This window comes from Podarcis vaucheri (genome assembly GCF_965113315.1).
Source record: "Podarcis vaucheri genome assembly, chromosome: 2".
Lineage (NCBI taxonomy): Eukaryota > Metazoa > Chordata > Lepidosauria > Squamata > Lacertidae > Podarcis > Podarcis vaucheri.
In genome coordinates, this window is record NC_138760.1 from 57201498 (window position 1) to 57229435 (window position 27938).

Sequence of the window (27938 nt, forward strand, 5' to 3'; positions counted from 1 at the left end):
CGTCAGATCATTTTTGAAAACATTTAGCATGGAAATGAGCATCAAACTTCTGCTAGATTTCCAGGAGTGGCTTTTACATCATATGAAAGATCACGTTAAAAACTGGAAATTATCAGGGAAGGAAATGTCAGGGAAGCAGAGTAAAGTACTGTCTGAATGCAGCCTGGGCCTACTTTATATATTTTGAAGACCTTGTTGTCTTTAAACATTTGTGATAGGTGAGCAAGAAAACTTAGCATGAAGCATACTCACTGTAACATCTATCTTTCCCACATATTCCAGAAAAAACAGCAGTACAAATCTGTCCAACAAAAGAATTGTTATTTTTCTCATTATCTTCAGCAAAGTAGTTATTAGCCATCATTATTGTTGCTCTTCAGATTAATTGGCAAATACAATCAAAATGGAAAAGATTCCAATCATCAAACAAAGGGAAGAACCATAGAACCCTAATCTGCCTGAGTGGGTTAACCGTCATTTTTGCTCCTCAGTTCTCCAATGTACAAGTGACTAATTGCTTATTTAACCCTGCTTTAGATTAAAATAGTTTTTGTTCTCAAAGTACCATTGTGAGGAGAGAAACATGAAAATGCCACCGCTCACAGCCTTTTCTCACACAAAACGCACTCGACACCTTCTGAGGGCGTTTTTGTGTGACCTTTTGTGATAGGCAAACGCAAACAGGTTTAATTGTTATTTCTACAGGGGTCATGCAGAAGTGGGCAGACATTTTTTTAATGTCTAGGAGTGCCCCCCCTCCCCGTTGTTAGGAGGACTTTCAGGTTGTGTGGATTTTTCCTGGAGTTCTGCTCTGTTTTTAAAGTGGATTTAGTAGGACTGCAATCCAATTAAAGAAATTGTAATCAATTGATCATATGAGTTTAAGGGACCAATATGAAGCTCCCCCCCCCATGCAGGAAATTGTGGGAAACACACAGGAAATAGGGAGGGGGGAAGCTTCTGCCACTGGAGACCAAGGTTTGCCAGTGAATCAGCACTATTGCCCTCAAGGTCCCCTCCCTACATCCCTGCAGGAATGTCTGCAAGTATAAAGGCACTGCTGTCAGAAGGGCCCAAACATGTTCTGGGGACATGCTGAGGTTGTGCCTGGGATGAGCATGGACCCACAGCTCCCCAACACACCACAAAAGAGTCCCTTAACTGCTCCAGGCCTGGAACTGCCATACTCAGTTCCCTCCCATTGAGTTCAAGAAAGGATAACAAGGCATCCTACCTTAGAGGCATTGAGCTGGTAGGGCTATGGATGTATGAAATGTTGTAGAGCCATTCTCCCTTTTACCTTATCCTCAATATCCAGGATTGCTTTGTTAGCTGCTTAATTGAGACACCTGTCAAATGCATTTGCATGTGGGTATAAATATATATTTCATGTTAAATTAAGATTCAGCTCCCCATCCTATTGACATCTGTCCATGGACTGGGAGGTGCCCTGTCATGTCCTTCACCTTTCATTTTCAAGCCTCGCTGTTTTTCTCTAGAGCAAGTTTCTTAGCTTTCCATACACCCACCTCTCTGCCCCACAACACACCCATTTCCTTCAATGAAAGCCCCATCTCCCCAGAAGGTCATCCACCTCTCTGGGGGAATCTACCGATTTACAGCCAAAGCAGAAGCAGACTTGGCTGAGGGCAAATACCAAGACCTGTTGTTAAGACAAAGCTTGGAAAGTGCAACCGCATGCACCACCAGATGGAGAGCTTCCTTGATGTGCAACCACCTCTTGCTAATGCTTGTTTGCTATCTAATTGCTCAGTCTTGGGCTATTGGAGCTCTCTGTTTCCTGGTTCAAGACTGCATCCTTTCAAATGAAGCTCACACATCACCATATGTGTCTGATGACCACGGGGCAAGAGGGGAAAGTTATATTGCTGACAAATAATTGCAGTGTCTGCTTGCTTAACATTTGCAGCAAATCAACAGTGGCATTTGGAAGGGCTGCCTGGAGGTCTGGAGCTGTCAGGCTGGATAATGGCTTTAAATACCACTGGCTGGTAATAATGCTGGGCTTCAGTGCACAATGTTTAAATGTGTAAAGAGAGCCATTCTAAGAAGCACTTTTCTTCTGCTTTCTATATGCCCATCTGCTGACACCCGTTTTGGAGCAAAAAGGGTCACTGGGACCTCATGTAACATACTCGGCCTCTGACCTTGAGAGGATAAGGCAGCTTTATTGTGCATAACAACGTTATTTGCATTTAACCTCTGGCCAAATTCTCCATGGGTTTCACGAGTTAGGCAGCATACGAGCTCAATGAGATTTGATGGGAACGCTCCCAGGGAAATCTGCCGCTTTGACAGGTGCGATTCTCTTTCCAAAAGAACTGGACCGAGGACTATACAGATGCTGTGATGGAGTATGAGCTCATGATTCTTCAATATGGTAGTCGGGTTTATCTTCATGCTGCAACAATCAACCTAAATTTCCCTTGAAAGCACAGGCAAGCATGAAGCTCTTGGAGATGGAAGGAAAGTACTGGATGCTCATAGATTGTCTCTTTCCAGCTTATGTTGGCCATCTTTTTTCTGGCTATCCTCTGACACATTGCAGTAGTAAATTCACCAAAATTATAAACTGTACAGAAGGGATGGGGAACCTGCAGGCTTCCTGCTGTGGTATGCTGTGAATCCTGGGGCAGCATCTGGGAGGAAAGGAGTTTGGCAAAATCTGTCAGAGGGGAGAAAGGAGAAGTAGTCAGTGGATGGGGATGGAAAGGGTTCGAGTTGTGCTCCCTAGGTGGAAGGAGAGCCACTCAAGCTGCCTCAGGCCTCACCTTCATTGCAGGACATTGTCATGGTGACTGAGAAGCCAGCTTGCCAATCAATGGGTTCAGCAGGGTTGACAGAGACTGGGACTGAGAGTGAAGTAGCAGAACCAGACAAGCTTCCATCTCCAAGTATGTATCATCAGATGCAAACAGTTTGATCTCCTTTGGAGGGCTGCTTAGTTGCTATCTTTACATAGAAGAAATGAACCACCTGAGTGATAGTCTATGCTTGGCTGTTCGAAAGCAAAGTAGGAAGGGCATACCAGCCATTGGGACAATGTCTTAGCTTGGGCCTAGTCATGTATTCTAGAACTCTGTTTATATATCTGAGAACTTTATAATCTATAGTCTGAGCTCATACATAGATCACGTACTGACTTCTTGAATAAAGCTTTTGGATGTACCAAATTTTTCACTTCATAAGACACACTTTTTTCTTCCTAAAAAGTAAGGGGAAGTGTCTGTGCGCCTTATGGAGCGAATGCATGGTCCCTGGAGCCGAATTGGCCAGGGGCAAAAAGCAGATCATGCTTTTTTTTTTTTTTTTTTGGAAAGAGGGAAGTGAGTGTTGAAACAAAGCTGCTGATTGGCAAGTGATCAGAGGGAGATAAGGGATGCAGGCAATAAAGGAGGCTCCCTGGGGGGTAAAGAGTGAACATGCAAGGAGAGGAGACAGGAAGACTAAAGCAATGAGGAGAGAAAATAGAAGAAAAGGAGGAGCAAAAAACTGCTCCAGATAATAATAATAATAATAATAATAATAATAATAATAATAATAATAATAATAATAATAATTTATTTATATCCCGCCCTCCCCAGCTGAAGCTGGGCTCAGAGCGGCTAACAACAATAAAAGTAACACAACATTCTAAAATCAATTCGTTTTAAAATAAATTCAAAATCAAATTCATGGCAACCATTGGGCTAGAGTTCTGTGAGGAATACCAAAGGAGGGGGGTCAGACTGTGCCTTGGCCAAAGGCCTGGTGGAACAGCTCTGTCTTGCAGGCTCTACGGAAAGATGTGAAGTCCCGCAGGGCCCTGGTCTCTTGTGATAGAGTGTTCCACCAGATCGGTGCCATGGCCGAAAAAGCCCTGGCTCTGGTTGAGGCCAGATTAAGGTTAAGGAAAAGACACTAAGGCAAACAAGAGGGAAGGGAGTGTTGAAAGGAAGCAACTGATCGGTAAGTGATCGGGGAGGGAGATAAGAGACACTAGCGATAAAGGAGGCTGCCTGGGAAGGGGGAGGTAAAAGCCCATGGATCTTCAGGATTTTTGCATTGGGTCACCCCAAATTCACCATCAGATAACATAGCATGTCTATGGCTACAGCCTGCACATACAAAAAACACGCATCCACTGTTGCGTGGGGCCGCAATGGCACAAAAACATGGTTACAAAGCAGGGATCCACACGGATTCTCAGGATTTTTGCATTGGGCTACCCCAAACTCACCATCAAATCACATGTCTGTGGCCACAGCATGAACCACAAAAATCACGCATCCACTGTTTCGTTCAGAATATTTCTTTTCTCGTTTTCCTCCTCTAAAAACTAGGTGTGTCTTATGGTCAGGTGTGTCTTATGGAGTGAAAAATATGGTAGTTCAGGAACTTATACTGCCTTGGGCTTCTGACTTTTTCCGAACATTTAATATTGGTGACGAAGGTGGGATCAGTGAGCTTCTGCCGGCTGCCAGAGGCCCAAGACCACACCTCAGCACCGCCACCTGCCGCCTCGCAGTAAGCGCGACCTCACTGCCTCGCTGGACTCAGCAAATAGTCCCGGAAATGAGACTAAAAACTGGGTGCGTCTTATGGTCAGGTGTGTCTTTTAGAGTGAAAAATACGGTAATCATGTGGAGAGTTTGAGTTCAGAGACTGAGAGTGGGAGCCAGCACAGTTGTAGGATTCTAATTCCCAGCGGAAGCAGCCAACAGACCAAGGACAATGGCAGTTCTAGTCCAACAAAATCTGGAGCGCCATGGATTCCTCATCTCTACGATGCAGAATGGGTTGTATTTAACAAAGTCATCCCATTAGCCCCAGGGTTTCTGCCTATGCAACTGCACTTCCTCCTAAAAATAAAAGCTCAGTGTGCAATTAATTATCATCCGCCAAACTAAACTTTTGCCAGCGACTTGAGTGATGAAAAAAGCCCCTTTGGAAATATGTGTTTGTGTGCTTATATTCCTTACTCTGGAACCTGAAAAGACTCAAGGATGGAGGAGTGAAACTATATCAACTTCTGCTGATCATCAGTTTCTAGTAATTAAGGGTTATTGATTGGTTATCAATTATTTCTAAGTTACCTCTATCATATCTAATTGCTGATAATTAGCACTAAATTGCCATATAATTGAATGTGTTTGAACTAACAAAAATGAAAATAGATACAGGTAGATGTCCCATTGCATTTCCCAAATATTGAAACAAAGTACTAAAATGCTCTGCACTTATTTATTTCTCTCCCTAGGCTTTTGGGAAAGGGACAACAGTCAGAAAAGTTATTGCAAGCTCCCAGCCAGCTGTGATATCAACTAATCCAACAAAAGAATAAATATTTTAGCAGCATCCTATTAAAATGTGTAAGAACAAGCCACCTGCTGTCATTGAGGAGTTGTTTGCACTGCAGAGTTAGAGGACTCCAGAACAGCTAAATGGAGCTGGAGCTTGTTTCAAACTAATTAGTCAAAATGCTGAACTCTCATTATGCTACACATTGTCGCTCAGTTTCCTTTCTTGAGGTGGGGGGAGGAAAGAAATTCTGTTTGTTTATTTTACTGTTTGGAGTGATACTGTCACCCCAAAGCCAAAAACAAGAACGAAGACTGATTTTGCCTAGTTGGTTTTAAAAAGCTGCGTAATTTTTTATAAAATCTAATATTATTTGTTTGTAAGGCACTTTCTGCTAATCATGCATACTTAAGAGTCTTACATAAGTATGCACGGCTAACAGAAAGTGCTTTGCCAAAAGAAACTATTTTTGTTGTTGGAAATTATAAAGCTATTTCAAACCGGGGTTCTCCAAATGACCTGTTTTTTGAACATCCATCCTGATTTTCTTGCACAGACTTTATGCTGAGATTAGACTATGTCTGGTCTTTATGCATAATTTGCTCTGTTTTTGTTCACATGGAAGTTATATGGCAAGGGACCTTCATCCTGATTTTCTTACAGGGTGTTTAGAAGTGTTCCCGTTAACCATTTGCACACCCAACATTTTACAGTGTACTGTATTTCCCTATCACTTTCCCAACTGCAATAAGTCTGGGAGAGGGCAGATTTTATGTTTTTTAATGTGGATTTGTTGCATTAGAGCAACATAGTGCTTCACTTATTTAAATATTTGTAAACTGCACCATCATCTAAAAAAGCACAAGGCGGTATACAGGCTTAAACTATTCTACCATGCCATAAAACATGCCATAACACAATAATAAAGTATGGTTGGCAAGGAATCTCAGGTTTGCAAGGTCTCTCAGAAGTTTATGATTTTTAAAATGGTGTCGACAACTGAGGAGGGATGGCTCCTTTTGAACTTCTGCCATACCCAGCAATTGTCACAGCAAAAATGGGACATCCCATTTTTTCTTGCAGATGGACAGTGGCCCAAATGGCCACTGTGATCTTGTGCGATTTTGGGCTGCGCTTTTCTCAGGCATGGTGTCCCCAAACACACATTTTTGGACACTGCACCCCCAAAAGGCTTGTGTGGGTCACATGACTTGTGCGGGAGTGCTGACCTGGAAGATGACATCCCGGATTTGGGTTGTGCCATGTTGGAAGGTTTGTTCTATTGGCAATGAGTTCTACAGGCCAGGGCTTTTCAGACTAAAGGCTCAGTTCCCTGGTAAAGGCCAGCTGAATCTCAGGGTCATGTCGGACCCCAAAAGCTCTACTCACACAACCAGTTGGCTGCTATGCGGGAGGGCTTTTAAAGTCCTTTGGAATTACACCAAAGAACCTCCTTGTTCTCGAGCAAGCAAAACTTCTGCCGTCCCAGCAGGAAGAGAAGAAATGAACACTGATTTTCATGCAGGTGCTTGGAACCAGTAGGAAGCAAGTTGTAGAATGGCAGGGGGACCAGTGTCCTATCATGAGATCTGTTGTTGACATTTGGGGTTGTTCCCTAACTACAGTGGTACCTCAGGTTACATATGCTTCAGGTTACAGACCGCTAACTCAGAAATATTACCTCGGGTTAAGTACTTTGCTTCAGGATGAGAACAGAAATTGTGCTCTGGCGGCGCAGCGGCAGCAGAAGGCCCCATTACCTAAAGTGGTGCTTCAGGTTAAGAACAGTTTCAGGTTAAGTACGGACCTCCGGAACGAATTAAGTACTTAACCTGAGCTACCACTGTATACTCTTTTGTAATTTTGACACTGCCCCTTAGGGGCAAAGCAGTTACTTTGGTTTGGTTTAGTTTGGTTTAACTTTCCTTTCCTGTCTTCAGATTTGTTAGTTACACCCAGTCAGGCACCAAAAGCAGCCTTTCTGGCTTCTAATAAGGTTCTTAACCCTGTTCCACTGGCTGTTGGTGGAATTATTACAGCCTGTAATTCCATTGGAGAGCATGTGCTTTGCATGCTGAAGGGCCTAGGTTCAATTCCTGGCTTCTCCCCTTTGTGATGCTCCAGTTCTCCCATTGCACCAAATACCGTACTCCTATTGTCCAATTAACGACAGCATAGAAAATAACATTAATAAATAAACAACAGCCTACCTAAACTGAACTGGAAATACGGGAGGTTAATCAGCTTGCATAGTTAAATTAATGGCATAACAATTAGCCTCACATTTCTTTCTCTCATGCTCTGCTGTATTCACTAGATCCTGCATTCTCTCCCTCATTACAGTCGATCAGGTATATGAAGACGAGCAGCAAAGTCAGTCCTCAGGGAATGTGCAGGCGACCTTGGAACGGACAGCTCACGGAAGACCCCCGACCAAACCCAAGAGGAGGCGTGTAGTGGTGATAGGAGATTCCCTACTGAGGGGAACAGAAGCAGTGATCTGTGGGCCTGACAAGATGTCTCGGGAAGTGTGCTGTCTCCCCGGGGCTAAGATCCAAGATGTAACTGAACGACTGCAAGGAATCATAAAACCCACTGACAAATACCCCTTCCTCTTGGTTCATGTGGGAACCAATGACACTGCAAGCAATAGCCTCCAGAAGATCAAAAGAGACTACGAGGCTCTCGGCAGGAAATTGAAGCAACTAAATGCACAAATTGTCATCTCATCTGTCCTCCCAGTTGAACGACGTGGCCCAGGGAGAGAGGGGAAAATAGTGGAAGTGAACAGCTGGCTCCGCAAATGGTGTAAACAGGAACGGTTTGGATTCTTAGATCACGGACTGCAGTTTCTTGAAGATGGACTTCTGGCAAGTGATGGGCTGCACCTCACAACGGTTGGGAGAAATGTTTTTGCCAAAAATCTCAGAAACCTCATCAGGAGGGCTTTAAACTGACTAATGTGGGGGAGGGAGACAGTGCTCCTGAAGGTAGGAGTCTATCAATTAATGAAGATGATCATCCAAATGTCATAGACCAAATGGAGCAAACAGCACGCGGACCTAGTGGTGGGAGGAAAAAATCCTTAAATAAGAGACACGGGGGAATGATTAATGGACTTCAATGTCTGTACACTAATGCACAAAGCATGGGAAATAAACAAGATGAGCTTGAGCTCTTGGTACAGCAAACTAAATATGACATAATAGGCATCACTGAAACCTGGTGGGATAAGTCCCACGATTGGAATGTAATAATGGGGGGATACAATCTATTTCAGAGAAACAGACCAGACAAGAAAGGAGGAGGAGTGGCGTTATATGTCAGGGATGTGTATACCTGTGAAGAGATCCAAGATTTAGATCCTCAAAGCCAAAGTGAGAGCATTTGGGTCAAAATTAAGGGAGAGAAGAATAACAGAGACCTCATTGTGGGAGTTTACTATAGATCCCCAAGCCAAACGGAGGACATAGATGATGCCTTCCTGGAACAGATGGCCAAGCATGCAAAAGGAAGGGAGATAGTAGTAATGGGGGACTTCAATTACCCGGACATTTGTTGGACGTCAAACTCAGCCAAGAGCATAAGGTCAAACAGATTCCTCACTGGCCTTGCAGACAACTTCATTGTCCAGAAAGTGGGAGAAGCAACAAGAGGAACAGCCATTTTAGATCTGGTCCTAACCAATGTTGATGACCTGGTTAGTGGGGTAGAAGTGGAAGGATCATTAGGCGCGAGTGATCATGCTCTTCTGAAGTTTACTATACAGCAGAAAGGAGCAGCCAAGCATACTAGGACTCAATTTCTTGACTTTAAGAAAGCCGACTTCATAAAACTTAGGGAAGTGCTGGGTGAGATCCCATGGACAACAATACTAAAAGGAAAGGGAGTTCATGATGGCTGGGAGTTTGTTAAGAGGGAGATACTAAAAGCACAACGTCAGGCAATACCAATGAGACGGAAACATGGAAGGTGCCTAAAGAAGCCAGGGTGGCTATCTAAAGAACTTTTAACTGAATTAAGATTAAAAAAGGATGTGTACAAAAAATGGAAAAGGGGGGAAACCACCAAAGAGGAATTCAAACAAATAGCCAGCACGTGTAGACACAAAGTCAGAAAAGCTAAAGCACAGAATGAACTCAGGCTTGCTAGAGAGGTTAAAAGCAACAAAAAAGGCTTTTATGGGTATGTTCGTAGCAAAAGGAAGAACAAAGAAACAATGGGGTCACTCAGAGGAGAAGATGGTGAAATGCAAACAGGGGACACAGAAAGGGCTGAACTACTCAATGCCTTCTTTGCCTCAGTCTTCTCCGATAAAGAAAACAATGCCCGACCTGAAGAATTTGGAGCAAATGATTCAGCAAAGGAAACACAGCCCAGAATAACTAAGGAGATAGTACAAGAATATTTGGCTAGTTTAGATGTATTCAAGTCTCCAGGGCCAGATGAACTGCATCCAAGAGTATTAAAAGAACTGGCAGATGTGATCTCAGAACCACTGGCAGTCATCTTTGAGAATTCCTGGAGAACAGGCGAAGTCCCGGCAGACTGGAGGTGGGCAAATGTTGTCCCTATTTTCAAAAAGGGGAAAAGAGAGGACCCAAATAATTACCGCCCAGTCAGTCTGACATCAATAGCAGGGAAGATTCTGGAGCAGATCATTAAGCAAACAGTCTGTGAGCACCTAGAAAGGAATGCTGTGATCACCAATAGTCAGCATGGATTTCTGAAAAATAAGTCATGTCAGACTAACCTGATCTCGTTTTTTGACAGAATTACAAGCCTGGTAGATGAAGGGAACGCAGTGGATGTAGCCTACCTTGATTTCAGCAAGGCATTTGACAAGGTGCCCCATGATATTCTTGTAAAGAAGCTGGTAAAATGCGGTCTTGACTATGCTACCACTCAGTGGATTTGTAACTGGCTGACTGACCGAACCCAAAGGGTGCTCATCAATGGTTCCTCTTCATCCTGGAGAAGAGTGACTAGTGGGGTGCCACAGGGTTCTGTCTTGGGCCCGGTCTTATTCAACATCTTTATCAACGACTTGGATGATGGACTCAAGGGCATCCTGATCAAATTTGCAGATGACACCAAACTGGGAGGGGTGGCTAACACCCCAGAGGACAGGATCACACTTCAAAACGACCTTGACAGATTAGAGAACTGGGCAAAAACAAACAAGATGAATTTTAACAGGGAGAAATGTAAAGTATTGCACTTGGGCAAAAAAAAATGAGAGGCACAAATACAAGATGGGTGACACCTGGCTTGAGAGCAGTACATGTGAAAAGGATCTAGGAGTCTTGGTTGACCACAAACTTGACATGAGCCAACAGTGTGACGCGGCAGCTAAAAAAGCCAATGCAATTCTGGGCTGCATCAATAGGGTATAGCATCTAGATCAAGGGAAGTAATAGTGCCACTGTATTCTGCTCTGGTCAGACCACACCTGGAGTACTGTGTCCAGTTCTGGGCACCACAATTCAAGAAGGACACTGACAAACTGGAACGTGTCCAGAGGAGGGCAACCAAAATGGTCAAAGGCCTGGAAACGATGCCTTATGAGGAACGGCTAAGGGAGCTGGGCATGTTTAGCCTGGAGAAGAGGAGGTTAAGGGGTGATATGATAGCCATGTTCAAATATATAAAAGGATGTCACATGGAGGAGGGAGAAAGGTTGTTTTCTGCTGCTCCGGAGAAGCGGACACGGAGCAATGGATCCAAACTACAAGAAAGAAGATTCCACCTAAACATTAGGAAGAACTTCCTGACAGTGAGAGCTGTTCGACAGTGGAATTTGCTGCCAAGGAGTGTGGTGGAGTCTCCTACTTTGGAGGTCTTTAAGCAGAGGCTTGACAACCATATGTCAGGAGTGCTCTGATGGTGTTTCCTGCTTGGCAGGGGGTTGGACTCGATGGCCCTTGTGGTCTCTTCCAACTCTATGATTCTATGATTCTATGATTCTATGATTCTATGATTCCCATATGCAACCTTGTGGTATATGGAGTGCTGACAAGTTCACTTTTAGGCACCATAGGTGGTAGCATTTCATTAACCAGTCAAATCATGTGTAGAGATGAAATGCAAATGCTTCATTGGAAAATTAATGAATTGTTGTCTGATTCAGCTTTAATCTGAATTAATGTTTTGATTCCAGCTGCAGCGCCAGTAACGTCAAGGACAGTAGTGCATTTCTAATTTCCACTTGGACTCTAAATTGTCGGTGTAATTGGCTTCATAGATCTCAGTCACTGATAGGGCAGACCTCCCCTCAAAAAAGGGGGGTTGCAAAAGAACAATGTGTTAAGTAAAACACTATTCATTTCACTCAAGGGGGTAGGAAAGAGAACAGTGGGCCGTAGAAGTCAGCATTCAGAAAGGGCTAGGCCACTGGTGCATTCTGGGTGACTCATTTCCAACTCAAATGTGTATAATCTGGGATAAACTACAGTGGTGCCTCGCAAGATGAAAATAATCCATTCCGCGAGTCTCTTCGTCTAGCGGTTTTTTTGTCTTGCGAAGCAACCCTATTAGCGGCTTAGCGGCTTAGCGCTATTAGCGGTTTAGCGGTTATTAAAGGCTGAGCGGCTGAGCGGCTAAAAGGCTATTAGCAGCTTAGCAGCTTAGAAAAAGGGGGGAAAGCGGAAAAAATTGCAAGACTCGCAAGACATTTTCGTCTTGCGAAGCAAGCCCATAGGGAAATTCGTCTTGCGAAGCGCATCGAAAAACGGAAAACCCTTTCGTCTAGCGGGTTTTTCATCTTGCGAGGCATTCATCTTGCGGGGCACCACTGTATTCATTATATTAGTCTAACTGGCCCAACATCATTATATTTTGTAGCAGCTGGGCCACTGGTTATCAAAAAGGCTGATGTTCAGTGGTGGTTAGTTATATGTGGGGCTGCCTCTGAAATGGTTCAGAAATGTCAGCTGGTGTAGAATTCAGTAGCCAGGCAAGACTGGGGCAAGACGGTTTGAGCATATTATGCCAATCCTGGCCCACCTGCTCCGCTTGTAAATTGGTTTCCAGGCCCAATTCAAAGTGCTGGTTTTGGCCTATAAAGCTTTAAATACCTCAGGGACCACCTTTTGCCATATGAACCGTCTCAAACACTGCAATCGTGTGTGTGTGTGTGTGTGTGTGTGTGTGTATACATACATACATACATACATACAGTGCTTTTTCTGGGGGGACGCAGGTGTATGCATACCCCTAAACATTTTGTGAATCTTTCTACTTTTGTCCATTTACTGCATTTATTTTTCCAGATTTGAACTATAAAATGGTGATTTTCTTAAGTCAAAATGAGAGTACATTTTTTAAAGAAAAAAGCACTGTGTGTGTGTGTGTGTGTGTGCGTGCGCGCGCGCACACACACACACACACACACGAGGGAATGAGAGAGAATTCCTGGATGCCGAGATCCAAGTCTGGGGACAAGTACTCTTTGGTGAGAGAACTCCAGCAGAGATTTAAAGTCACAAAATACACAGCAAAGTAAAGCATGGAAATATAAGCTGTTAGACCTCTAAAATATGCACTTCTGAGTAAACTTCAAAGTTTTCCATTTCCCTTAGCATTTAAAAAAATGCACACATTTGGTAAGTGCTTTTACATACATCAGTCAGAAAAGTTGCACAGGCAGTAAAACTTAGTTTAGTTACAAAGTGGTAAAAGTTCCTAGGTTATTGGTATAGAAACTCAAGAGTGGCTGGTGAGAGCCATGCTACTGAGTGGGAGGCAACCAGCTCAAACATTGTCACATACTGAGATTTACTGGTAGGCTGGGAGGGGACAATAGGGTTGATTATCTATTACCTCCCAAGGTAAGTGACATAGCTAAGTCTGTCAGGACAGCTTACTCTGTGGTATTAACCCCTTCATGCATCAATCAGAAGTAAGCATGTAGATTATATAGAACTGGCTATCCCACATGAGGGAGATTGGAATAGTCATCCCTTGAGATCCCTTCCAACTCTACAATTCTGTAATTCTAATGCAGCCTTTGATGGTGAAAGACATGGAACATGATGAAAGACATGGAACAAGGTCGTATCAGATAATCTTAACACACATGACTGATAATACAGGAGAAGGCATTCTCTGAGATGCATTTGTTCAAGCAGTCCAAACAGATTTGGTGAATTTAAAGCTTGACAAAGCTGTGCTGCAAACCTGCATGAGTTCTAACGCCTGTGTTTTTTACACATTTAATAATGGATTGATGTTTTCATTCTAACTATAGCTCTAGTAATGTCAAGGACAAAGCATGCTATACTCTGTTGCAAAGCAAAGTGGCAAAATATGAGATAAGATATCTAAAAAATATGAATATGGAAAGTGAAAGCTATGGTATGAAAATCCTAGGAATAAAATAAAGTAGATTTGAGTCTTACCCTCCAGAGCAGGAGAAGACAAGCTTGCTCCTTCTTCCATGTGACAGCCCTTGAGATATTTGAAGATGGCTCTCATATCTCCTCTCTGTCTTCTCTTTTCAAGGCTAAGCATTCCCAGCTCCTTCAACCACTCCTCATAAGGCTTTGTTTCCAGATCCTTGATCATCTTGGTAACCCCCTCTGCACACATTTCAGCTTGTCTATCTTTCTTAAGGGGGACGCGGGTGGCGCTGTGGGTTAAACCACAGAGCCTAGGACTTGCTGATCAGAAGGTCGGCAGTTCGAATCCCCACGACGGGGTGAGCTCCTGTTGCTCGGTCCCTGCTCCTGCCAACCTAGCAGTTCAAAAGCACCTCAAAGTGCAAGTAGATAAATAGGTACCGCTCCGGCGGGAAGGTAAACAGCATTTCCATGTGCTGCTCTGGTTCGCCAGAAGCGGCTTAGTCATGCTGGCCACATGACCCGGAAGCTGTACGCCGGCTCCCTTGGCCAATAATGTGAGATGAGCACCGCAACCCCAGAGTCGGCCACGACTGGACCTAATGGTCAGGGGTCCCTTTACCTATCTTTCTTAAATTTTGATGCCCAGAAGTGGACACAGTATTCCAGGTATGGTGTAAGGCAGAATAGAGTGGTACTATTACTTCCCTCACTCCAGGCCATTCACCAAGCTGCCTGAGGCAAATGGGAGTTGGAGACTAGCAACATCTGGAAAGCCACAGGTCTCCTTATGTAGTGTTAAGCAACTTTGCTTCTTATACAAAAACAGAGAACTGGGATCATAAAAGTAGAATATGAGACACATGGACAAAAATGAAATGAAGCATCGGCTGCAGTTCACACTGAAAAGTAAGGTGTGTAGGATGATCAGCAGGTGTGTGCTATCTGATAACTTCAAATATGGAAAATACAGATTGGATTTAAAAGGATAGGTTATAGCAGCCTTCCCCAACCTCGTGCCCTCTAGATGTACTGGGCTACAACTTTCATGATCCTTGCCAACTGGTCACCCTGGCTGGGGCTGATGGGACTCCAAAACATCTGGAGGGCATCAGTTCAAGGGAAGGCTGGAGTATACTAAATCAAAAGGAATTATTTCAAGTCACTGAACACTGAGAACCCAAGAGACTTCAGAATGAGCTTGTATGTACAGATATCTGTTTCACTGAAATTTCCGTTTGCCTAGAAGCAGCCTCTTGGTGGTGCCATCTGTGACAAAAGTATGTACAAGGGCACAGCTTTCCAACTGCAGGCCTTCCTTCCCTTGGAAGATTGACTGAGCTCCAGAAGTGGACATTATATACTTTTATGCCACTGAATCATTCATTAAGCAGCCGAAGTCCTCAGAGTTAGGCCAATAGAGAGAGACATTTTTTTTAAAAAAAGGAATAAAAGTAATATGGATAATCTATGAGCCAGAGGTAAAGGTAAAAGGTAAAGGGCCCCTGATAGTTAAGTCCAGCCACGAACGACTCTGGGGTTGCGGCGCCCATCTCGCTTTACTGGCTGAGGGAGCCGATGTTTGTCCGCAGACAGTTTTTCCAGGTCATGTGGTCAGCATGACTAAGCCGCTTCTGGTGAAAATATTTGGGGGCCACGTAAGCCCTGCCCCACATATTCGATCACAAGATGCGGCACATACATACCATTTGAATGGCAATGCCCCTCATCTTTGGGGGGGGCCCTCAAATATTTTATGGGGGGTGGGCAAAGGGACCACAGCCCCTAGGAGTTGGCTCCTATGGTTAGAACCAAACAGAGTTCTTATTTACTTGTGCAACGAGCAGTTATCTTTCAGAGACTCTAGGAATCCTAGCAGAGCTTCTGACCTGGGGCGGGGCGGGGGGGGGACTCTCCTGGCTTTTCATCAGGTCCACCACCACATCTGCAACATTTAGGGAAAGAAGAACGAGTCTACTTCTAATCTGTGTCACTGTCTCCAGATTCACAAATAAATTATATCCCTTTTCTGCAGTAATCTGCATTTCTTAATAAAACAACACCTGTATGAAAATGCAAATTTAAATATGTAGTTAAGTATGCAATTTTTGGTCTGAAGTACTGTCTGTATTCAGCTTGTGTTAGCAAAAATACTTTATATCTGCTTATTATTTGTGTATTTTTAAATTATTTCCCTGTAGTATGAGGGCTAACAGCAGGACAACAAAAATGGATTTAATGAGCCCTTATAGTCGCTAAGAGACTTCTACTTCGAGCTTGGAAAGATAAATACTCACCATCTATTATACAATGGCTTGAAGGCCTTAATGTCCTTGCTATGTTTGAATGTACTTTACAGAAACATACTTAGAAGAATGAGCTAGCTATTGTTTGGATACCTGTTCAGACATTTGAATGGCGTATATCGATCCGTGTTTGTAAACTGGGATGGATGTGTTAATGTTTATTGCACTGTGAACAGGAGCCGACAATATTGTTTTTGTTCCGTTGTGTTCCTCCTTCTTTATGTGTCTGTGTTTCTTTTGTTTTTTCTTTAACAAATTTACAATTTAAAAGATCAATAACAAGTATGTATTTTTGAACATACAGTTGTACCTTGGAAGTCGAACAGAATCTGTTCCGGAAGTTTGTTCTACTTCCAAAACATTCAGAAACCAAGGTGCGGCTTCCAATTGGCTGCAGGAAGCTCCTGCAGCCAATCGGAAGCCGTGGAAGCTGCGTCAGACATTCGGGTTCCAAAGAACGTTTGCAAACCAGAACACTCACTTCTGGGTTTGCGGTGTTCAGGAGCCAAACTGTTTGACGCCCAAGGCGTTTGGCTTCCAAGGTACGACTGTATTTAACACAAAATATGCATCTGTAAGGTTGCATGCCTAACTGTCTCATTCAGTGCACTACTGGACTCTCCCCAGCAGGACAGGTGGGATGAAAATAAACTACACCTGCACCTGGCGGGTCTGTCAAAGTACTGGGAAGGCATGGAATCTTTCAGAGTTGCATGTGACTTCTTCTTTGTACAGTTTTCCATGAATGCTGAAGACACACCTGTTCACCCTGGCTTTTGACACTCGAGATGTATATTTTTAGTGCCTACCTTATTTTTTTGTAAGTAGCTTTAAACTGTTTTTAACATTGTGTTTTAATACAAGTTAGTCGCAATGTGCACTTGTGTGCATTCAGCTTTACGCACTTGGCAAAATATTTATTAAAATTAAAAAGGGGGTGGGAGTCCGGGGGGTGGTGGAGCTTGGGCAAGCCCACCCATCATTGCACCCAATGTGTTTTGACTATTCATGCTTTTGGCTTAACACACTATACCCGGAACGTAACCCTCGCGTAAGTTGAGAGTGACCTGTATTAATGTGCCTTGATTGTTGTAACCCACCCTTAGGGTGAAGAATGGGTAATAAATTGCATTAATAAGAATAACTGTAGTAAATAATAGACAGGCCATTGGCTTGATCTAGCAGAGTTCTTTTTAAGCTCTCCAACTCAGAAACATAACCTTTCATTCCATTAAGAATCTAAACCAGGCCACATTCATTTTCAGGACATCTGTTGGATATCCGTGTGAAGACTTTCCAAAAGCTGGTTGGAAAACAACTCCAGGGATTGGCCTTTAATGGCTAAATTTGTAGATATGTTCAGAAAGAAATCCCAAAATCTCACCAACAGTGTTAGAATAGTTATCTTGTTTCTACCTATTTGATTTATTTCACGTCACTGAGGTGCTTTGTTATAAGCCAGATGGATGAAGACAGAATTATACTCTAAGAGCTCTGAAAAATGCTGTGTAATAAAAGAAATGGCTGTGCTTGAAAGTTTAAGTTCATTGTTAATGCTGCCTCAGAAAGAATAATGCTATATTTGCTCTGAGCTTCTGAACAACAAATCTCATTTTGGAGGGCCTGGGATGTGGATTGTGTGTTTTTTAGGTATGGTAAAAGAAACAGAAAGTTTCAGTTTTTCTGCTTGGCTTCCCTGGAAACGTTAAACGTTGAACTTTGTGCGAAGAGCCCTAGAGATCCTCCCCATTGTTGCTTTTGATTCTGTCCTGCCCATTCTGTTTATTAAATCAGTGCATTCCAAACATTTATCTTTGAGACACACTTTCCATAATTCTTAGCTTTTCTTCTCCATAACACCTGAATCAACGGAGGCTGTGAAAACTCTGGACCAGTGTCTGAATGCAGTGGTGGACTGGATGAGGCCAGATAAACTGTGCTTGAATGCTGGGAAGATAGGGGCTCTTTGAGTGGGTGGTTCCCCTGTTCTGGAAACTAGCTTCATTAACTAAGAACCCCAAAATCTGGGGTCCCCTCAAAACAGGTGCCAAAGTTTTGTAATTGTTTCGAAGCACTTTGTAGCAAACCCCCACATTTTCTAGCACCCCACAGATTAATTGATGCATCAAACTCGGGTTCCTAGTTAGCAAACAAAAACCCAACGTTGTCTGATCCCCTTGAAACAGGTGTGGAAGTTTTGTACAGTAATCGTTTTATAGAGTTTTGCAGCACCCCCCCCCCCGCAACTTGCAGCATCCCACAAATGGAGCAATAGACAATTTTTATTTGCTAAAAATGATTCTTTAAAAATTCCTCCACGAAATGTGAATTTTGATCAATAAAACTGTATTTTTTATCAGCTTTAAACATTTCAAACGTATGTGGGGTGCTACAAAATGTGGGGTTTTCACAAAAAGCACTACAAGACGATTACAAAACTTTGACACTGGTTTTGAGGGGATTGGACAATGTTGGGTTTTGAGGTGACCCTGTGATTCTCAGGTTTGAGTGTCTCTTGCTCTGTTTGTGGGGGGCTACAAATCATGGGGTTTTTGTTACAAAATGCTACAAAATGATTTAAAATTGAAGGGATCAGACAACGTTGGGTTTTTGGGTGACCCCGTGACCCTCGGTTTTAAGTGTCTCTTGCTCTGTGGGGTGCTACAAATTGTGAGGTTTTCACTACAAAATGCAACAAAACATTGGCACCAGCTGGAAACTGGCATGTTACCTGTTCTCTCCCAAAAGGATACTCCCGGGTGCATCTTTACCACTTTGCCCAAGTGTCCTCTTGTGCCTTTTATTGGTCTTTAGTGAAATTTATTCTGACTTGTTTGCAGGGAGGTTATATGACAAAGAGCATAGGGTACATTCTAATTTGTTAGTGCAGTGCTTATACATGCTCCCATTAATCATTTGTTCATTCCACACTTTTCAATGCATTTCACCATTACTTTCCTAACTGCAAAAATCCCAATTTTAAAAACAAAAGTGGAATTGTTGCACTAGGCTTCAATCCATTTTAACCTAAATTTCCCATATGCACATGAATCCCTCTTGTAGAATACTGAGAATATGGAAGCGGAATGTAGGATGTGCTGCAGTATCCACTCCAGAGGTGACCAGGATCTAAACAGGCTCTGCAAATTATTTATTTTTTAACAGTTTTCCTGAAAATGTTTATATTGACTGTATTGTAAAAAAAACACCATGCCACCATTCTCCTCCACGCCCCTCGTACCGTTCCTGTGTGAAGGCACTTAATAATGCTCCTGCATTGTTGGGAATGAATTAGAGAGATTTAATTGATTTAAAAACCGGTGCTGGCGGGGAGAAGAATGGATGAGCCAACCCTGTTACTGCTAAGTGCAGCATAAATGGTTTGGGGTTTTTTTTTGCCACGGGTGCATGTCAAAAAATCCTTTCCCACCTTCTCTCACAGTGGCTGTTTAAATTGTGTGTGTGCTTGTGACACTTGCCTTTCAAAGCCGTGAGATAATAAAAACCCTCTATCGTGCTCCATCGCCAGGCCAAATTATCCAATGTCCTATAGTTATATTTAGCTATCTCTGGTGTTGCGGAACAAAGGGCAGAAAAACATGTAGTTTTTTAAATCTGGCACCGCTCTGCAAAAAGCACATGATGCATCTTTTATATTTAGCTCCTTTGGTTGTTTGAAGTACAGACGGGCAGTCCCCTTTCAATGTGACATTTAAAGCAGCCCTAGGAAAATGGAAAAGGAGGACAATCCCTGCCCCCTGCCCCCGAAAGCCAAATGATACAGCTGGAAAATATGCATCGCCTTACTTGAGCTGACATATGACAGAAAAGGGGCCTGAAATTGGTTACACAGAAGAATGTAGAGGCCACAACTTTTTCAGAAAAGGCAAAATAAAGTATTTTTCAGTTCGTACACCCATAAAGTCTTGCTCATGAGCAAGAAGCAGATTACAAGACATGTTCTGACATCCTCCGGTTAAAGGGCGGCTTTACTCCAACAAAAATATCACCCTACCTTTCTCCCGAATCATTCTTCCTCCCAGGAGTGCCAGCTGTCGGTGCCTGGGGCTTTGGGTGCTATGCAGCATACATGGCCCTGGCACTGAATTTTGTGGGTGCCTGGCCCCTTCATGGGCAATTTTGTGGGTGCTCAGGCACCCAAGGCCCCAGGGAATTGGCACCTATGCTTCCCTCTCTTTCCCTCTCCCCTCTTCTTCTCTGTTAATTGTGGAAACTCTGTTTATAACTTTGAAGTGCGATCTTTAGAGCTGTGCACCAGATTCGGCTGAGGCCCTAGGCCTGAACTGCATTAAGCTGACTTGGGGGAATATGGCTGTGAGTTGGGTGAGGTTGAAGTGGCCCCAGATCACGGTGGGCTGTTGGGCCAGAGTGATCCAAGACTGTCAGGCGGTTTGCTAGGAAAACTGCAAAAAGGGCCTACCCAGCAGCTGAGTCTTCATGGACATGGGTGGTTGCCTCCCCCCCCATTCTCTCCTTTAGCCTTGCCCTCAAATTGTTTTGAGGGCAAGTCTCAGGCAGGTGGTCCTCAGGCAGCCCAGATCAGATTGGCCTGATCAGTGGGCCACAGAGTGGATGGGGAATGGACAATCATTTGACTGATCAGCAACGTGACTGTGGTTCATCTGAATCCTCAACCTCAAATCTGACCCTCTGGGGGGGTTGGGCAGTGTACAAAAACTAAGCTTGACTGAGCATTGAAGAGGTGCCTGCTATTGAGTCAAACTAATAGGAACTCTGGCGTTGTCCACTTAGGCCTGATAGGCAGCAGCACTCCTGTATCAGACATTATTTGACACTCCTGCTGCTTGAGAGTCTTTTAATTGCTATGAGATTTTCATGCATGCTAAGCAAGTGTTTTGGGCCAAATACACATTTCACTTACAGTGGTACCTTGGGTTACAGCCGCTTCAGGTTACAGACTCTGCTAACCCAGAAATAGTACCTCGGGTTAAGAAATTTGCTTCAGGATGAGAACAAAAATCGTGCTCTGGTGGCAGCAGGAAGCCCCATTAACTAAAGTGGTACCTCAGGTTAAGAACAGTTTCAGGTTAAGAACGGACCTCCATTTTTGCTCAATGTGATCCTGAGATTAAGAGTCTCATGCCCTGTCGAGTCCAAGGCTGGTTTACAGATAAACAACCATCCGAAGAGAAAGCACGGGATTGGTCATCAAAACTTTTCTCCTGCACAGTAGACTGAGCAGGTGCAAAGTTCACCTGGTCATAGTCTTCCCCACTATAGAGAGATGTGGTTTAATTTCCATTATTTATTATTTCTCGATTTGCACCCATACATTTAAATGAGCAGATGCGGAGCTTATGCAAACCACTTAAAAAAGAAGGTGATTCATTTCTTCTCCTTTGGCAATCTTTAATGGCCTGTTAGGTTCACATATAAACTTGCCCCTTGACTCCACAATAGCATGTAAGCAACTGTGATCAAGCCATTAGTCAATGAATTGTGCTGGCTAATCAAGGAGTGCCCTCCAGATGTTCTCCTCTTGTGCCATGCCAGATTAGCTGCTCTGTATACGTGTGGGTTGAACTGTGTCTCTCTGGAAATCCCTGGCGCCTTGAACAAGAGAGAGACGTGACGAGTGGAAGATGTGGGGGAAGCTGGTAGCATGTTTTTCGAGAGCTAATGCCTGGCTTTCTTTGACTCTTTTGTGCACTATCTGTAATTGCTTGCTGTACAGACAGCAACACTTGGCATCACAGGGATCTGAGGAGCTCTGTGCCGTTGAAAAACCGTCTACCTATAGAGAGCTTAGCTCATGCGCTCTAGGAAGGCTATAGAGCCTCTCAGGAATTACGACCTCCTGTCCAGCTAGGTGTATGTAACTCTATATTATTTATACACTCACTTACACATAACCTAGAATGAGTTTGCTTCAAGGGCTCATGGTTCACAGAGAAGTGCAATCTCCTGAGGATTTTCTCTCTCTTTTCTTTCATTAAATATTCTTTGTCCGGAACCATTGGCAAACCTCGTAAATCGCCCGGCAGTTAACCACCCTGAGCTAAAAAAAAGAAGGTGCAGTTGATGATGAAGCAATGATTTATACGACACGGGGAAGCAGGTTCAAACAGGCAACAAACTAATCAATCGCTAGGAAATACAGTCACATGCTTACAGCCTTATCAGCTCTCAGAAAGAAAAATACCAACATTTGAAAGGCTTCAAAATGAATGCCTTCGGAGGCATTTTTCCTATTAGAAATTGTAGTCTTTCCCTCTGTCTCTAGGCCTGAACATACAGTGTCACATACATACATACATACACACACACACACACACACACACATTTTTTTCTTTTTATGTCACTTTTCCACAGTTCAAACCATGCTCAAGACAGCTTACAACTTGAAAAGAATTCATAATTACAACATGAAAAAAACACATGACTACAACATAAAAAGTAGCCCTAAACAATCACTAAAACATTAAAAATACACAAACGGAACAATGGGCTGCGATTTGTACATGGGTATCTTTCTGTTGTATCCTGGGTGAATGGTATGTGCTCTGTAGGAAGTCCCAGATCTAATTCCTGATGTTGCCAGTTAAAAGGATCCCAGGTATCAGAGCTTAGAAAGATCCTTGCCTGAGACCCCAGGGAATCAGCTGCCCGGGTACACAATACTGACTCTCAGCATTCAACCTTCTCCATGCAGCTGCTGGCTTGCAGATGCTCAACACTGATCAAAATCTATCTAGCCCACCCATAGCAGAAGAATTCATAGAATTCAAAGAGGGCTCGCCCTTTTAAGGCAGCCAGCGAAGGCATTGAAGAGAGCTGGGAGCTGGCATCCTAATCTCTCCTCCACATGTTCACTTGTCATCTGAAATAGACTGCTAGGGTCCTGCAGCACACAAATGGGAACAAGAGAAAGGATCCAAAGATCCTTCTTTTGTCCCCATTGCTGCAGTGCTGAATTGGGAATGGGGGAAACTATTGCATGTAGATGTCCATGAGGTTATTACATGGCCATAGGACTATGAACAGTTCAGCTGGAAGGTCAGGCAGTTGTTTGTGATGATCCCACCTTTCATCTGATTCCCTGTTAGTGAATGACCCCATGGAAACTGGCATGTGTGACGAGAGATTTGAGCCAGCCTGTTTGCTATGCAGTTGTAGGCACAGATTTGTAATGACTTGGGGTCTTCTGTAAAGCAGAGAAAGGTTAAAACCCTGACGTCTTCTTGGCACTTGAGGCATAATGGTAAGTTGCCCAGTTTAGCTAAGAAGTTGGCTATATTTGGCTGTGTGTGCATTTGGACTATGTTAATTAGCACCACCTACAGAAATAATGCTGCTGCCTAACGAGAGGTTGAGACTTTACATCTGATGTCAGTACCTCCCCCTGCCCACCGGAACACCTTTCCTGAGCTTGTCACACAAACTTCCGCCAGGGAGGGTTGCACCTAACATGCAAAACTGTTAAGAGACTTCTAAAACCCATTCCATTGAATATGAGCTCCCAAATTATTCGAGATCAACCATCAATAAAGCAAGAGGAAGGCCAAAATTGCCACTGTGCAGTGCTGAGCTATGCCTGCGCAAAGGTCTTTGAGAGATTGGAAGTGTAGCCTATGCAAATGCTTTCTGAATTCCCAGTTCTGCAATACAGCACTAAGAGGACGTGCACCTAAGGCGAAGAAGCACAGAAATGAGAGGTGGAATAATTTTACTTTGTCACGATGGGAGGACATGCATCCTCCAGAGAAATCACGAGAAGGAAGGACTTCCTTGCCTACTCGGCAAGTAAGCCCTACTCAGTGGGGCAACCGAAGGTAAGTAGGGAGAGGAAGGCATAATTAATTCCTTTCAGGACAAGAATCACGTTGTTAGCACTGAGAGACTGTTGGATTCTCCCTCCTCCACCTCCCTCTTTCCCTCCTAGAACTAAAATTTATATCCTTGAGGAGCAGGAAAACATCTTTCAGAAAGAGAATAGGAATCAGAGAAGGAGAGCTAAATATCAAATATGTCTCCATTGCCCCCTTGTGGAATATCTTATAAATAGCAGCCTCATAATGGGAACACATGGTGTTCAATTTGAAAGCTCATCGTGCATGCCAAATTGAAAGGGTTTCATGAAAATGCTGGCCAAAGAGCCACCTGTGGATCTACAGTCAGGATGACCAGTTCACTTGCCCTATGATTCTCCCATCCCTTGTCCCACCCCACTTGGTTGCCCTCCTCCAATGTCTGCTAGTGACAAAAAAGCAAGATGCTCATATGTGGTTAGCATGATCTGAGCCAAAATATCAGGCAATTTCCATTGTCCTCTATGTGCACAGCCTATGTCTCTCAGAAAGTCCGGCAATGGCTAATGGGCAGGGGGAGAGGAATAAACAGGAAAACATCAGGGGTATGCTGGGCTATCACCACAGTTCACAACAGACAGGACTCGGGAGGCATCTAAGGACACAAACACCCCAGTAGTCTCACTTGGAGACTAATAGGAGCTGGGTCAGAAAATCGCTGTGTTAGGTGTTTTATATATATGAGACAGCCCTCTTTGAATTCTATGGATTCTTCAGCTATGGGTAGGCTAGATGGATTTTGATCAGTGTTGAGCATTGGCAAGCCAGCAGCTGCATGGAGAAGGTTGAATACTGAGAGTCAGTATTGTGTACCCTGTCAGCTGATTCCCTGGGGTCTCAGGCAGAGATCTTTCTAAGTCCTGATCTGGGACTTCCTCATTACAGAGCACGTGGCCTTCTACAGTGCTGCTGCCCCTTGCCACATCCCCCCATTTTTTCTTTTTAAATATAACATATTTTGCATCTGAATCTTTCCTAGCTCTGAAAATTCTGTCCCAAGGCTAAGTCCTGAAAAGCACTAGATATCAGTGAAAAGGTGAATCAGAATCTTTCAATGTAATTATTTTAACATAGTAGGCATATCTTTCCCCCAAAGGCACAGTCCAATCTTTATTGAAATTACATTTGCATATTTTGTATTCTCCCCTTCCCTGACGAAATATCTTTTCTTTTTTTTCTTTTTTCTGTGATATAATGCTTTTTCTCCTCTGGGTTTTCAAAGGACCAACAATACTGGTGCACATTCAATGAGGGTGACCCCCAAATACCTGGCATCTGCTTCTTCTTTGTGATAAAACAGAGAGGCGCTTGCTCATTTCGCAGATAGGATATCTTTTTTTTTTAGGCACAGGATGTCAGAGAAAAGGATGAACTCTGGGGATTACAATGCAGGCTTTTCTTTCTTTCTGAGGGAGATAATAGAATGCTCTTCCCATTGCATGTGCTTCCTGACAGTCCCCACATAAATTTAACAATAGCGTCCTCTGGTGGAGTTAAGATGAGTCGCCTAATCTGCCATAATCATTCCATGTTTTTCTTCATGAAATCTGTCTGAATATAACTGAAGAGGAGTAGGTAGGGATTGGAGGATTCTGAAGTGAATCCTCTGAATCCTCTGAAGTGGAGGATTCTCAAGTGAGTCTGAGCAGATTGGGACCACGATCAGTTCATGGTTCACTTCAGAATCCACAGTCCTGCAGAACTCTTTTTAAGGTGTCTGAGGGCTGTAGAACTGACTCTGTCAGTGGGTAGCATTCTGCCCACTCCCTGCCCCCACCTTGTAAGGAACTCCAAAACAGGTCATCCAGTCACCCAAAGCTAGGAGTGGCTAGGGCTCCTTGACACTGTGCACTTTGAATACAGCACAGCAAGCTCCCCTGGGGTGGGCGGGTCTTGACGACATTGCATCACTAAAAAAACATGCCTGCCCCATGTAAAAGAGGGGGGCAGGTGACCTCAAAATGCTAATCATTAACTGTGAGGATATGTGGTTGTTTTTAGATGGTTTTAGTATGTTTTTTATATTATTTTAAATTGTATCAATTTACTACTAATGTGTTTGCCACCTCGAGTGTCTTTGGGAAGAAGGGTAAGATATACATTTAATTACATCCACCCATATGCAGCTCACATAATGATCTGCTCACATGTTTCTTAATGTTTTTAAAAAGATTGATCAGAGCTGACCACAGGACAAAATGAAATGTCACTGAATTTGACGTCGTTAGAAGTATGCCATTGATTCCACCCAAGCTGCGGTCTTGCAGCCACCCAATTTGCAAGTGCCAATCATGAGATTGGATGGGCACCTCGTTCAGATTGGACCATCACCTTCTAATAAGTTCTATAGCATATGGCTTTGGCCCCTCTCCCAGACAGCTGAGTCCCTGCCAAGGATGGAAATTATTTGAGCACCAAATAGGTACCTGTTAGGATTCAAGGACAGTCCAGAATTAAATTTCTAGACATGTAGCACTGACCACTGCAAATGCTATTTGGAACTGACAGCTCCATCTGCTTATGTAGGCATCTCACGTGGCCCCCATCCCTCACCCCTCCTGCTCATTCACTCATTGTTGCTTTCGCACAATGGAACAGTCCAAAGAAAAGCTGGGAAGGCAGGTGATTCTATCTATCTATCTATCTATCTATCTATCTATCTATCTATCTATCTATCATCTACCATCTAAGATTACTTCAGAGCTGACACCAGCTAAGACAGAGCTACTGTCACTAATATTTAGTATCTATTGAGCCATTTATTTATATCATACCCCACCTTTTTTCCCTGGTAGGTGGCTTACAGATAAAAACAAGAATCGCTAAAAACATAGAAAAAGCAATAACTAAAAAGCAATGAAACATTGATAGAATGAAAACTATATATATATAATCTGTTTAAATTATGCCAATAATTCCTTATGTGCATAAAGTAGTCATATTATTTATCTTGCAACAGTCCTGTAAGGCAGGAATAGATTACCTGTGGCTCTTCAGATGTTGGATTTCCATCAGCCCTAGATAGCAGAGCCCATTATCAAGGATGATGGGAGTTAGGCCTCATTCTGCACTATATAAAACATCATCATGCATGGGAATGAAAGTTCATTAAAGGTGCTGAGAGTTTTTAGGAGACCCTCATTCCCCTCACAGAGCTACAGTTCCCAGAGTTCCCTGGAAAGATAGCTTGACTGTTAAACTCTGGGTTTAAAGTAGCATGATGATGCTTTAAGCATGTAGTGAAGATGTGGCCTTGGAATGCCAACCACATCTGGAGGGCCACAGGTTCCGCATCTCTGCTGTAAGGTAAGCCAGAGCAGCATTTTTCAGCCCTGAATTTATTCACGACCACCATTGCCTTTTGCTCTGGATCAATCCAAGACCTGGTGTAAGTTTCCTTTCCCCCCTCTGACTCTTCAGCAGGTTTCATTTGCAATCATCTTGCTGTAGTACAAGAGGTGTCTTGCCACAGCTGATAAATCTCCTGCATAACAAAGAGTTTCGTAGTGCCTCAAAGGTTAATAAACTGATTACAGCATCAGTGACCAGAGTCTACTTCATTGAGATGTTAGAGGGAAAGGACCCACAGTTCCCTGGGTGCTTGGTCCAAGCACAGCTGAATTTTTGCTTCTGAGATGAGAAGCAGGCAGTTGCTAGGCAACCTTTTGATCAGCAGCATGGAAAGCTAGCATCTGCTTGACATTCCTGGGGATTGTAAGGATGTTAACAGGTTTATAAGGAGGCAACAGGTGAGAGGATGCAATGGCAGCTATCATCATATAGTCATCATATAGATATTAGGCTGCTGAAGCTGCCATCAAGGCAAAGTTTCAAGGTGGACTTTAGTGGCCAAGGGAGCCAGCTGTTTTACATAGGGCTCAGTTCTCAGCATTTTGTCTCTGATATACACCACATTCCTCCCTCCCCCCACCCTGTTCTTCCAGTCTTAGTATATTGTTATACCTTTCTGTCAGAGAAATTTACGGAGGGATGGACAGCAAGAGAAGCATCATAACACATCTGTTTGGGTACGCTTGAGAAAGAAGGCAGTAAGTCTGCAGTGGTGATCAGCTAGAAGGAGAGGGGTTGAGAAGAGGGTGACACACACACATTGAAAACAATGCATTTTCACATCAACATGT

General features: G+C 43.4%; 1 long non-coding RNA gene across 1 annotated transcript in view; it reads right to left on the reverse strand.

Annotated features, from left to right (window-relative positions):
• Positions 1 to 2169: 2169 nt before the first annotated feature.
• The window catches only part of LOC309527047, a 55999-nt gene continuing 30230 nt past the window's right edge, over positions 2170 to 27938 (reverse strand). Inside the window, exon 3 of the long non-coding RNA XR_014217075.1 lies at positions 2170 to 2686. This is a non-coding gene — a long non-coding RNA (uncharacterized lncRNA). The remainder of the gene's footprint in view (positions 2687 to 27938) is intronic.